Source organism: Lycorma delicatula, chromosome 10, assembly GCF_047948215.1.
Source record: "Lycorma delicatula isolate Av1 chromosome 10, ASM4794821v1, whole genome shotgun sequence".
NCBI lineage: Eukaryota > Metazoa > Arthropoda > Insecta > Hemiptera > Fulgoridae > Lycorma > Lycorma delicatula.
Genome location: NC_134464.1, coordinates 18,772,862 through 18,787,250, shown reverse-complemented (window position 1 = coordinate 18,787,250; position 14,389 = coordinate 18,772,862). Strand labels below are relative to the sequence as shown.

The 14,389-nt window shown below is 34.1% G+C and overlaps 1 long non-coding RNA gene across 5 annotated transcripts in view; it reads left to right on the top strand.

The window, feature by feature from the left end:
* Positions 1-14,389, top strand: part of LOC142330831 (uncharacterized) — a 173,416-nt gene that overhangs the window by 103,423 nt on the left and 55,604 nt on the right. Inside the window, exon 2 of one of the 5 annotated variants that reach the window (XR_012757852.1) lies at positions 1,623-1,728. The exons of the other annotated variants lie outside the window; for them this stretch is intronic. This is a non-coding gene — a long non-coding RNA (uncharacterized LOC142330831). The remainder of the gene's footprint in view (positions 1-1,622; positions 1,729-14,389) is intronic. 5 annotated transcript variants of the gene reach the window in all.

The following is a 14,389-nucleotide window of genomic DNA, read 5'->3' as shown; positions in this document are numbered from 1 at the left end:
CTTTACTTTTGAATCGGCTGAATCGGGAAGACGCGTTTACCACTAGACCAACCCGGCGGGTTACTATCGACACCTGAAGACAACATGTTCAGGGAATTCAGGCTCCGTAACATAGGCACTCGGAATTGAGAGTGATATTTATTCGACGAAAAGCTATTTATTCTAGAAAAGATATTTATTCGACGACAATGTAACTAACCCTACTGTTCAACGTAATCCCAGGTTTGATGAACTTAGGTACTTATCCGGGCTTTGTGAGCGTTCTTATTCCAGTAATAAAGAATTGTTTACACCTTTGTGTTTGAGTCATTCTTGACTCGATGATGTTACGTAAAATCAAAAAAAAAAAACGATACTGTGAGATCTAAAAGCGGAAAGGACAACACCTTCCGACCAGACTTCTGGACAGCTTCCCTGGTCTTTTGAACGGAATCTTTTTTGAAGGCGGCTGTTATCATACAGAAGAATTACCTTTTCAAAGAGAATCTGAACATTTCCTCCTTATTGTAGGTTTTTATTTTTTTCTAGCAATACTCGCTGTTGATTACAATAATACTCGCTGTTGATCGTATATTATTCTTCCGAATAGCAATAAAGTGGGGCCTTTATAGTCCCAAAATACCGTTAGCATCCCTTTACCGGTTCACGCGTAGATTTTGAATATTTTCTAGCGAGCAAACTGAATGTTTCCATTTTTTTTACATTTAGATTCCAGCTAAAAACGATTACTCCAAAATGATTATTAGCTATGCAAACTAAAAAGTATTACCTTCAACTAAATACCGTTAAGTTCTAATGTGAATTCGTATTTCTGTGATTTTGAATCGATTGTCACGGTACGGGGAAGATACCAAAACTATTTACAGTTATAAATTCTTAATACGTAAGCTTAATAGACATACAACCTAACAATATAAAATAAAGTAAAATAATAAAATTAAACAATTATTACATAATCTTGTGAAACTAGGTACTCTAGGGAGTACCTAGACGGTGACCTAGGGGTCACCGTCATTTATTGAATAATCCGGTCAACTGTGGATTTACAAGTGGATTTCAAAATTAATTGCACGATACACCTTTTGCAGTACGAAAATCACAGCTAGTGACAAGATTATACATACATTTTTTTAATTAAATTACGATGAAATCTGTGAACGTTAAAAATATTGAAAATAATGAAACAAAATGGAATGAAGGTGACACGGTAAAATTAATAGAATTGTTTAGAGAAACCCTATATCTATTTGGAATATAAAGTCAGGAATAAAAACAAAAACTCATGCGGTAAAATCAGAAAGAAATGGCAATAACACTAAAGTTGAAAAGAAAACGGGATGTCTGATAGGCAAACTTCAAACAGAAGCTAAGAAATTTATAAATGAATCTGATATAGACGAATTATATCCGTAAAAGATAAAAGTATTCAACTCCATTCTCGGTAAGCTTGTGTGAACGAATGAAAATTAGCAATAAATTAATCGGATTAGAAATAATAAAATAAATTTCCGTTCCGCTAATTACTTATAGTTTTTTTTATTTTTTATTATTATTTCGTTATTTTGGTTCAGTCATTTTCAATAACTAACGATTGTTAAAGAGCCAATATCATATTTTTTCAGGTTAAATCGGGGTAATCTTTCCAGTCTTTAAGTGAAGGCCGCGTTCAGTACATTCGTTTTCGCCTCTGAAGCCAGAATGTTACATAGAGTATTTAACGTAACATAGGTATTGTAAACCTACCTTAAAAAGTAAAAATTTAATTTGTCATTCTTTTCAGGTTGTTGAATTTAGTTTTTTCAGCTACGATTTACGATATGAATTTAATGAATAATAATTACTATTTCAATATTGTGCGATTAAGTTTTCATCGGATCGGGATACGAAAGTAATTAATAAATAACTAAATGAAGCGTTTTCAAGGATCTCAACAGTAAGTAATATGAAAAGTATGGGACGGTACTTTTCAAGAACTTGCCCGCAGCCGATCTGTAGTTAGTTGCTAGATGGCGCTACTGAAAGGAGAAAATACATAAACTGTACTGTAATATCATTAAAATAATACAAAGACACTGTAATAATGAAATAGTAAAATAAAGTACAATTTTTTTTTTAGTACAGTAATTAACTAAAAACATAACTTTTATTTCTACATTAAAGTGAGTCTGAATTTACGCGATTTCATTATACGCGGAAATTTTCCGGAACGTAGCACCCGCGTAAATTGAAGGTGCACTGTGTAATAAAACTATATAATAAATTTTTATAAATAACTAATATATATATATATATATATATATATATATATATATATATATATATATATATATATATATATATATACGCTTCGCTAAGCGTAGTTAAGTTTGGTTAGATTATATTTATAATCGTATCTATTATTATTTTAATTTATTTATTTTCTCCTTTCAGTAGCGCCATCTAACAACTAACGGATAAATGAATATTTAGCTTTTTTTGTTTTTAACCTCCAGGACCACCGTTAGGTATTACTTCAGAGGATGAGATGAATTAAAATTTTTATACCGTGTGAAAATGCCATCCCTGAACGGGAATCAAACCTGGCACCTCCGAATGAAATACCGAGATGCTACTACTCGCGTTCCTGTTTATGCAGGATCCAACAGTATAAATCGGTGGTACCACTTGTTAAATAACCTTAAAATCAATAAAATCATGAATATCTCAAAATATACCTATCTGATATTCAGCGGAACATCAGTATGTAAAATAGATCTAGAATCGATCATTTTTAGATATAACATATTTTCAAACTGCGGTACCACCTTAAAGTGCACAAATACCTTTTTTTCAATTTAAATAATTATCTTCTTCAATAAATAAGCATTTGAGTCTACTCTTTCTGTTCTATTTTGTTTTATCTAGTTTTTTTTAATCAAAATTGTCTACTTACTTTGGTTAAATGAAATTTTATTTAATATCTTTATCTACGTATCTATATGAAATATCATAAACAATTACAAAATAAATAAATGTAATTTTACAACGTGATATTAATATGCACGGAATAAAACGTGAACGCGTATAGGCGATTGACTTCGTTACTCGCATTAGGAAATTCCCGATTGATATGAGGAGTAAAAATACTCCAAAAAATGCAAAACCTGTAAATTTAATTAAGGAACATATGTCATCCTTCCCGACCAAGATAACTCATTATATTAAGAGAATATCATAATTTAAGTGAAGAATTAAATGTCGTAAGAACGACATTTAATTCTTCCCTTAAATCACGCATAAGAATGCGTGATCTATTTCAAAATATCAAATAGATGTTAATTACAAATTTTATCTTAAAATATACAAAGAACAGTTTTAATTAAAATTTTGACGTCCACCAGAAATCGAAATGAAAATCCTCGGTGATGCTGGAAAAACGGCGAATGTGGCTGAAAAACTGGTTCGTGTGGAAATGAAGTTTCTTCTTATGCGATCGAATTACCTGCAAAAAAAATCGAATAATGTTACACAGACTTACACATATTTGTTCGGCGAGCAAAATAAAAAAGTAAATAAAGCTGACAAAACTCGTATAAAAAGTACAGTTATCTCCTATTCAGAACAGTAGAATCCGATTATCCTAACAATTTGTTTTACATATTCCAAACGTGGCCTGCCTACACAATTTTTTCCTTCTACCTGTCCTTCCAATATTAAAGCGACTATTTCAGGATGCCTTAGTATGTGGCCTATAAGTCTGTCTCGTCTTTTAACTATATTTTTCCAAATGCTTCTATCTTCATATATTTGCCGCAATACCACTTCATTTGTCACTTTATCCACCCATCTGATGTTTAACATCCTCCTATAGCACCGCATTTCAAAAGCTTCTAATCGTTTCTTCTCAGATACTTCGGTCGTCCAAGTTTCACTTCCATATAAAGCGATACTCCAAACATACACTTATCTTTTCCTGACATTTAAATTAATTTTTGATGTAAACAAATTATATTTCTTACTGAAGGCTCGTTTCGCTTGTGCTATTCGGCATTTTATATCGCTCCTGCTTCGTCCATCTTTAGTAATTCTACTTCCCAAATAACAAAATTCTTCTACCTCCATAATCTTTTCTCTTCGTATTTTCACATTCAGCGGTCTATCTTCATTATTTCTAGTACATTTCATTACTTTTGTTTTGTTCTTGTTTATTTTCACGCGATAGTTCTTGCGTAGGACTTCATCTATGCCGTTCATTGTTTCTTCTAAATCCTTTTTACTCTCTGCTAGAATTACTATATCATCAGCAAATCGTAGCATCTTTATCTTTTCACCTTTTACTGTTACTCCGAATCTAAATTGTTCTTTAACATCATTAACTGCTAGTTCCATGTAAAGATTAAAATGTAACGGAGATAGGGAACATCCTTGTCTGACTCCCTTTCTTATTACGGCTTCTTTCTTATGTTCTTCAATCGTTACTGTTGCTGTTTGGTTCCTGTACATGTTAGGAATTGTTCTTCTATCTCTGTATTTGAACCCTAATTTTTTTTAAATGCTGAACATTTTATTCCAGTCTACGTTATCGAATGCCTTTTCTAGGTCTATAAACGCCAAGTATGTCGGTTTGTTTTCTTTAATCTTCCTTCTACTATTAATCTGAGGCCTAAAATTGCTTCCTTTGTCCCTATACTTTTCCTGAAACCAAATAGGTCTTCTCCTAACACTTCTTCCACTCTCCTCTCAATTCTTCTGTATAGAATAAAAAGACTAGACTAAAAGAATAAAAAAAAGTGTTAAAAAAACCATTTACTAACTGAAAAATACACATTATTAAATTCTAAATTCATAGCGCTTAAATAATCGTTTTGCGTTTTACTTACACTTAATGCGTTTAATAGTTTTACGATAAACTCGTATATATTTAGTTTTGTAATTACGGGTTAACAGAAATCTTTTAAAAAAATACTTTTAATTAAACTATACTTTAAATACGATTTTCATCGTAATATGTTCGAAAATAGAACGGCACATTCGAATATAATGTTATTTATGGTTAAAAGCGGTGCCGTTTCTGACGGTTTAATGAGGCCGCAATAAATAATTCAACAATATTTTAATGTTAGCGATGATACGATGGAGTTTATAGATAGCACAGCATCGAGGCCAATTTTATTGTTATCATTAAAGGTCTACGCTTTGTAATATAAAATTGTAGTAGTCTTTGTAAATTGTAATTGTAGTCTTTTTCTTTATCGACTCTTGAGCCGTCTAAGCGAGGAAACGTAAAAAAAATTTCTACAATTCGAAGAAATATTTTTGACAAAATCGAACGGTCCTTACAACGTATTCAAGAATAACGTTTAACGAAAGGTTTTCTTCAATATATTATATTTCATCGATTTGCTGCTTGTAAAAAACATATTTGGAGACGTAGGTCCGTACTGACTTCCTTATGACTGCATGTCTTGTGGCATGCAGTCATAAGACAGAAAAGAGAGTTTTAATTGTCACGTTACACGTGTCATGTTACGCGGTGTGTAACAGGAACTTACAGTTGGATCCTTGTCGCCATCCTTGAAGAGCAATTTCAACACACCGCGTTTCCAACATGCTGGGAAGCGCCCGGCGAACAACAACCTATTGAAAACCCTAGTCGACGGACCAAGAATCAAGTTGCGAACAAGGAGCTCCACCCTGATACCATCATATTCGGGGGCTTTATTCCTAGCCAGGCTACAAATTACTCGACGGACTTCCGGCTCGGTAATTTCTGAAGACAAAATCTCTGAGCGAAAAACTACAACTTCCCTTCGGACACGTCGATGATAAGAGGACTCACCGACCTCGGTATCATCTGGAAGTAGATCGTCCATCAGATGAGCGAGGACACGATCTTTATCTATAACGACACCATCTTCGGTCGAGAGAGCCGATAGAAGAATGTCTTTGTTCCGGTTATGACGGAGAACTCGATAAACAACATTCCCCGGGTCCTTATTCCCCTGCTTTTGAACAAAAGAGCGCCAGGAATCTCGTTTAGAAGATCTAATCTTATGAAAATCGTCGGTCCTTTTACGACGATAATCCGCAATCAAGTCTGCACGCCGATCAGGATCATCCGCACGTTAATTTTTGCAAAACAGGTGGCGTTAGTGAACGGAAGGAACACTAAAGAAAATTACAGAATTCTGTTGAATAAATTACGTATATATAAATAATCTATTTGCAACGAGTTACTTTTTTAGCTTAGAATTTTGTACTAGTACCAGTACATCACCGATTCGAATCTTTCTTTTCGGACGGCATTCGATCTTGGCTCAGTCGTTTATCTTGGCTTCCATCCGATTTTCCAATTTTTTAAATTATCTTTACTCATACCTATTATCGTAATTCCTTCTTATAAAAAAGGGAAAGAAGTTATATTTCTCTTACTTCCTACATGCTTTATGGGTTTCTCTTTTACGGTAAAATATATTTTTGTGAAATTTTATTTCGTAATAAAAACAAATTTTTACGTCGAGCAACATCAGGTTCGATCGTAAATAAATGTTCATTTACCCGTATTACGTATTAACGGGACCTTTTGTATTAAGTCGATTCAAAAAGGGCATCTGACCGTAAAAATGTCTCTTGTTTTCTCGTAGAAAAACTTGAGAAAAGCAGCTTAAAATAGCACGAGCGCGCGCGCGCTAGTACAGATATAAACTATTTAAATATAATCAAAATCGTTTCTTGTGAAACTAGCGTGACAAACATCGGAAGTAAGACATAAACACCGGTTACGATCGGGGAGTAGTAAACGCTCGCTGCCTGAAGTGTATGTACACTTAAGCGTTACACCGTACAGATTCTTTCTAATTCGAAAAATTTATTTACGCTGTTTGATACATTTTAGATCGTTAAAGAGAATTAAGGAAAATCAAACTTAAAATGTCCAAGAAACTATCGCCCCTATCCCAAAATTTGTCCGTAATTGTAGAAGAAAAATTGTAAAAGACGCTATCGTTTTGAGAAAACGGTCGATAAACTGTAACAAGTACCTTCTGCAGCTTCAGCCACCGTACAAAACTTTTCCGATATTTATGCGAATAGGAAGGAGTGAGTGTAATAAACGTAAACGATAGTAAACTTTTGAAACGCTTCGGGTTTAAATATACTATCTTTATTTTTTCTCAGTTTCGGGGTGAAGCGCTTCAAAATTTGATGCCCGGTCTGTGGCCGATTCACTTCTTTTCGAAAAAAAAACTGTTTAAGGTGTCGCCTGATCTTAATTGTTTTGTCACGAATAAAGGAGAGTCGTACATTATTAGTATAAATGTTTTGAGAATTTTTCAGAAATTTCTTGTTTAGTTACATTATAACTATCTTGTAGATTAGGGTATATACTATTTTGATTTGATATTAGTTCGGCTAACGAAGGAGCGTGAGTTGTAATTTTGTTACAGATCGTCATAAAATGCGGTTTTTTAATATTTAGAGGAATTAAAGTTACTTTTTATATATGAAACGTAGGTCTTCTATTTTATTTCGAGTAAAAAGAAAAAGCAGCGACTTAACAGTTTGCTCAGAAGAAACCCGTTAAAAACCTTGGTCGTTGTAGCTCTACAAATTAAAAAGCGAATCACTAAAGGGAAGAAGTAGTTGTGTTACATATTAATTAATTCGTAAAAATAATAAATATGCGAATTTATATCGATACGGCTGTGTGAATGTTACATAAATCGGTATCGGTACAGAATAAACGAAAACTTTGAAGGCGTTTATCGATAAATATTTTAATTCGTATTTAACGTCTATTTATTAAACGAACAGTTGAGCGGCAGAAAATTCAGGTTTCTCTATTGTAAACTCAAAAGAGTTATACTGTTTCTGTAAAAGTAAATGTTTCGATTTAATTTTTAAAAATATAAGATCTTCTTAGATCGTTTTTTTTGTAGTTTACTAAGACGAAAGTGAAGTATAACAAGATCCTTCCTTGTCGGTCGAAATATTTGACAGATTAAGAAATTAATACTACCGCTGCGCTTAATCTGTGTTTTACTTAAGGATTTAGAATGAATATAAATTATTTCTGTATAAATTAATAACATTTGTAAGTAGAAGTTGCGTTATAAGCAAATCAAACTTTAAATTCGGTTTATTATCGTTATCGCTTACTGTGAAAAACAATTGAAGTTTTTTTTTTTAATTTGTAGTTTGAAAATAGTATCTCAAAATAATCTATCGTCATTATTTCAAAGTAAAATGTGTATCGCTTTACTTCAGATTGACGATTTTCCCGATAGATATTGAAAAATTTACGTTAGTATATACAGGCCCTTCGTAACCTTCCGTTGTGTACTCGGTTATTCGATAATTGCCGCTTTGTTAATTCTCGTATTTGACTTACGTCGTCGATTACAAGTCGAATACCGGTGTGAGGGTGAAGGTTAAGGAAAGAAAAATCTTACGTAAGAAAATAAACTCCCTACGGATGAAATTAAAATTATTGTCGCTAAAAAATAATTGCCGGTTGTCGTCGGTAACAACGCTTTTTTTGTTCGTTATTCGGTTTTCGACCGATCGATTAAATTAGTATCGATAGTTATGAAAGTACTACGTAAGGTCACCGCGTTCTCGTAATTATAATTTTCGTAAATTAATACAGAATTAATCGCGTGTAAAATAATGAAGTTATTAAACTTAATAAAATAAATAATAGAATTATTAAAATTAAAATAAACTTCAAATAAGTTTCGTTTTCCTCCCGCACCCATTTTCCAGTCAGAAGTAGACTTCGTTTGATAGCCGACCTTTAAAATTTAATTGTAAGTGTACAAAATTTTATTCTGACAAAGTTACAAAGATATTGATTTGAAGTCCTTTGTTCTAAACGATGGCTCCCAGAAAGGATGTTTTTTCGGTTCTTAAACGTTGTTATCGGCAACATTACGGAGATAAATATGCGTGTATGTTTTCCAGCGCAAGATTTCTAAGGTAAATGTCTTAAAATTGTACTTTATACGCGATTGTTATTAGGTGTATTATAAATCTGCGTATCTATATCGTGCCGGTGAACATTTTCCGTCTTATTGTCTATGAACACACTTTTTGAGACAGTTTACCCTAGATCTGCGGTTACAATTCGGTTTTAATGTTCATAGGATTTACGGAGTTAAAAGCGATTAACCGCTCGTAAATTTACCTGGATTTATTGAATAGGACAAAAGCTTTCCAAGATTTAGGCGAAATATCCGCGCCAAACGCTTAAACACTTAAAGTGCGCGATCTAAAAACACTTCTCTTTCTGGCATATGTTTACCGTACGGCGATTCCGAGATAACGAGATTACAGATCGTTTCCTGAGGTTTTAAATACTAATAACCTGGTTTCTATAAGATTAATATTTCTGTACGACGATCAGAATTGAGTTTATTTATATAAAAAAATCATACTGCTGGTATTTAATCTATTTAATATAAATAAGACGAATTTTTAGGATTTGTTAGAGCGAGGACGTTTCCGTGAGACAGGGTCACACTATCTAACCGAGTATGGTCATTCCTTACACGAACTTTTGCACTGCGCTTCGTTTAGATTTTATAACAAGAATTCCGCACCGTTTACCCGAGTTACATCATCAGAATTGTTGTAGGCCTTGAACGATAGAAATTTCGTGTAAGTAATAATAAAGTAATAACATTTTATTTAAAAATGCGGGCAGGGATGTAGACGTAAAATTATTTCATAATTAGATAATATTGTTAAAATATAAATTTTTTTAATCCTATTACGAATGTAATAATATAAATGGGACGTTAAAAATATCAAATTTATGTAGTATAAAACGGCCGGCCTCCGTGGCGCGAGTGGTAGCGTCTCGGCCTTTCACTCGGAGGTCCCGGATTCGAATCCCGGTCGGGGATAGTTAAAGTAGTATAGAGTGAAAGTATATAACTTAAGAGAACAAATACGACTTTAAGAAAACAGACATTCTCATTTTCACAGGACGTTGCATTTGAATGTCGGATAATCGTATCGTAAAGTAAACCTGTTAATCGGTTTTGGTTTAAAGAGGGTGTCATAATGTAATGGAATATAGAGATAGGTATAATGGGATTACAAACATGTAGAGAAATCTAAGCGTTCAGATGAGCGTTCGTTTATCAACCGGGGTCACAGGCAAAAAGAAAAGAAGAAAAAGTTTATGAAATAGGTTTATCGGAAGTTTTTTTTTCGCTTTGGCGTTGAGAAACTAGATTACGCCTGCAATATCCGACGGTCAAATGGAAGTCATCCGATGCTTTTTTAAAACAAATTGAAGTTAACGCCGGTAAAAATAATCTAATAGAATCTTTAATTAAAAGAGGAAGATTTATTAATATTACAATCGATAAACGACGCGCTTAACGATCGCGAATGAGCAATCGAAATGAACAGTAAATTAGCTGTGACGCCCGATGATAACCCGTAAACACTTCGATAGCGAATATCAGGCGGTGTCAAAAATAATGTTGGAAAGGGCGCTGAAAATATCGACTGGGATCGATACGAGTCTGCTGTACAGGTTGAATGTTCCAAATGCCATTAACATCTTACCGAAATCCGAAAAGATGTTTAAACACGAAAACATAAAGTACACATCGTGGGGCGATAACAAATTAAAAACGGAACGTCGTATTTGAAGTAGACTGCACAAAGATTACTACTGTACGGCGACCGTGTATTTTCCAGAGCAGTTAGGTGGATCGAAGATTTAGCGTAACATACACATTTTATTGTTATTATTATTGTTTTTTTTTCTTTTTGTCTTCAGTCATTTGACTGGTTTGATGCAGCTCTCCAAGGATTCTCTATCTAGTGCTAGTCGTTTCATTTCAGTATACCCTCTACATCCTACACCCCTACAATTATTATTGTAGATAATTAATTATTACAAACGGTAATTAAATAAGTCGAGTTCATAAAATCTCCTTAAAATTATTTAACAGACAAACGGGTAATTTTGTCTGTTTAATAATTTTGAGTTCTTTTCGTAATTTGGTTGTAATTAACTCCTGGATACAATCTGGATACCTGGATACCGGTCCCGTGTCCGCATTTTAGCTTAAAAAGTTTTAATATCGGAACGTCTAAACGATTTATTATTTTTTATCACTTTCGTAATAGTAATTTGCCTGCCGTCCAGAATCGCTATTTTCCTGTTTAATTCAAAAACTGTTAATACTAATTAAAAAACCGGTACCGCGGTTTTAATTCGTCAGTGACTACCGACAAATTGAAGTATTTTTAAATACTCCCGCACAAGGAAAGGACGGGACTTCCATATTTACTTCAATGATCTGTGGGAAAGCTTCTTGCACGCTTCGTATAAAATTACAAAACAATTTTTTTACGGCTGTCAGTGGATTTAACCTTTTTATAAGGATTATTTTGTAAATAATAAAAAAGCAATCCTTTCCTGTTTGATTTACAAACGTCTTGCGTAGTTAAACTAATTGAAAAAGTAGACTTTTTAGACAGTTTTAGTGTTAGTGTTATTATTAATATTCGGGTCGCTATTTTATTCATTCATTGAGAAGTTAATCGTTTGAGTGAACTTTTCGCCGTTATTTACATGTAATGGTAATGGAGGATTTACGATTAATTTGAAGTAGAAAATGAAGAACGGTGAACTATATAATAGCCCCTAGGGAATACAGTTGCATGCAGCCGTGTTACGATTGTCATCGCATCGATTGTCGCAGCGTTCAAAAAACGTACGATACTATTAGCCCGTTGACAGATAGGTTCACCGTAGCGAGTGTCTGGGATATTAGTTTCGTTCTTGCGTCTTGCAAAATCGATGCGATTACTTACGTCGATCGACGTACTAGTTTACGTACTAAGTATCGATATACTTACGTTTACATATACTATGTAAATTGACGTGAACATTATCTGGAACAAAATAATGAAGAATTTGTTTTTATTGGAATCTGGTTTTTCGTTGTAAGCTGGACTTCAGTTATGTATTTTGTTTTCTTTTTCGGGTATAAAAAATGTTGTTATTATATTCATATTTATGTTGCGGTTGTCACGAAAAATAGTCAGCAGTGTAAGAAATAAAACGTTATTTTAAATTTGGCTATAAATAATTTAATCGTTTTTTTCGCTAAATTATTTTTACATCCTCTACAAACAAAATATTACGAAGTCGGAGCTTTATGTAAGCTTTTACCGACTTACTTCTACCGGATTTTGATAATGTTGTCGGTATGGAACGCCCATCGTCACGTCGATGTTCATTAATTCTGGTATCAAACTTTATTTATCCGTTCAGAAAAATTACCGCTTTTCGATCGTTTTTATTTCTTACGGGTTAGTCAATCTCATTAAAGAAATTTTAGTCCAAGCCTCATGATATCGCGTGTTTTACTCAAAAGGCACTACCTAAAGTAGTGTTTTAGTCGCATAAGATGTCGTAAATAAGACGATTAACTATAAAAATAAATAATAAATCCCATTTAGTTGATGGTACCGTTAAAGGAAACTGTTGCTTTATACATTTAATTTAAGATTAATCTTTAAAGTTTTTATAATAATTAGCAGAAAAATTAAAGGTTACTCTTCTCGAAACAAGTTACGTTTCGTTCTTCTATATATATTAATGAAGAATGATTTAAATTTATATATAATAATTTACCGGTAAAGTAGTTAATAGTCGATATAAGAAAATTAAATTGACTGTATATCGGACACTTTCGTGACTAATCGTGTAGGTTTTACCCCGAAGAAAAATATTTCTCTCGCATTTGCGTGATACGGCGATCGATTAGCGTCATTTGTAACACTTTTATATCTCGAATTCGGATGGTACTTAGCAGATTATTTTGTTTTTCTATATCGTTAATCGGTTTAGCGTTTCTTATGTACAGAAATTTACTTTTTCCGTAAGTTTCTCGACTCGATCGCATAAAATTCTTTCTGATTTTAAGCACACAAACATTTTTTCTGAACACAATAGCACGAATCTGTTCTGTTACGTTTAGTATTTTTCCAGATAGCATTTCAGTATTCTTGTATCACTTATCGGCAGATATTGCGTTAACTGTTTTTTTCGGTTTGCTGTGTATTTGCCTGAGCGGTAATAACAAAATAGTTACAGAACTCTCGTCAGCCATAGTTATATCTGTATCGGACGGGTTTATATGGAATCTATATACACACACACACACGCACACACAATATTGTAGTTGTGTGGTTAGATGCTTACCGAGTATATGTATAGACTCCGTAAGCATCTAACGTACAGTCATAAACCATATCGACGGTGTCACTTACAGTTACTAGTTATAGCGTCCGAAGCCATATTGGCGATACATCAATCACTATTTTATTAGGTTGTACCTCGCTTGACAAATTTGCGCAACAAGCAGTGTGCCGTGGTGTTTCCGGATAGAGCGCCGAAGGTTTCAAAACTGATCTTCAAATCCATAGTCCCGATTTCAGCGACTTGTTTTGGCGGCAGCAGTCGTCCACATACAGAGGATCTTTTCTCAAAACTCTGCATACGTATAAGCCGGTTAGCTGTCTTCTCTACCGTAATACGACTTCTGGAAGTCCATGAAATTCCTGTACAGTTACTGGTGTCGCCTCTTCCAAGTCATCATACGGTTAGTAAACCAAAATCAGATACACCGTCAGATTCTTCAACCTGTCTGATTCTTCAGACGAGGTCATCGGTTTCTTAAGCCGATTTTTTTTTTTGCAAAGCAAACGCGGGTTTTTTTTTGCGATATGGTCTTCACGGTCCATATGTTATTGTGGCTCTGCTTCGTCGATGCCCGCTCGTGCGTGCCCCGTTTGTGGAAACCGATCGGTAGTTTTTTCGATTCGAGCATCTTATCAAACACCTTCTGAGCGATCGGCTGAAGGTAGGAATTTCCCAAGTAAATCTGAGTTACCGTTAATCGGGACCGGTGTTCGAGAACGGTAGCCGTGATAGCTTTGGTGTCGTTATCGGCTCTGATCGGAACCGATTTCCGTTTTGTCTTGAATATGACCTTGAAATATTCCGCGAAATCCACGAACATATCTTGCGATACATATTAATCGAACCTAACGTCTTCATTCAGATATATGTTGCTTCGTTTCTGAATATCTAACTGGCATTTGCTGCGGCATCACTGCGGTCGTCTCGCAACGGTAATGTATTTTTTACTGAGCTCTTAATAAATTATTGATCTTAGTCGCTTCTATACGTTCAGTTCGTTACTGATATCACCGAATAGAAAAGCTGCCACTTTGTTTTGTTAATATGGCGTTCGTTGCTTTCTTGTCGGTGTTGTTTACCGACGAGCCGTTGATGTTCAGAAATTTCACGCGTTCAGTTGACTCTTAGAGGTCCTAATTTAGTTTCTGTTATGTTAAGCAACCGAAGAAAGCGGCG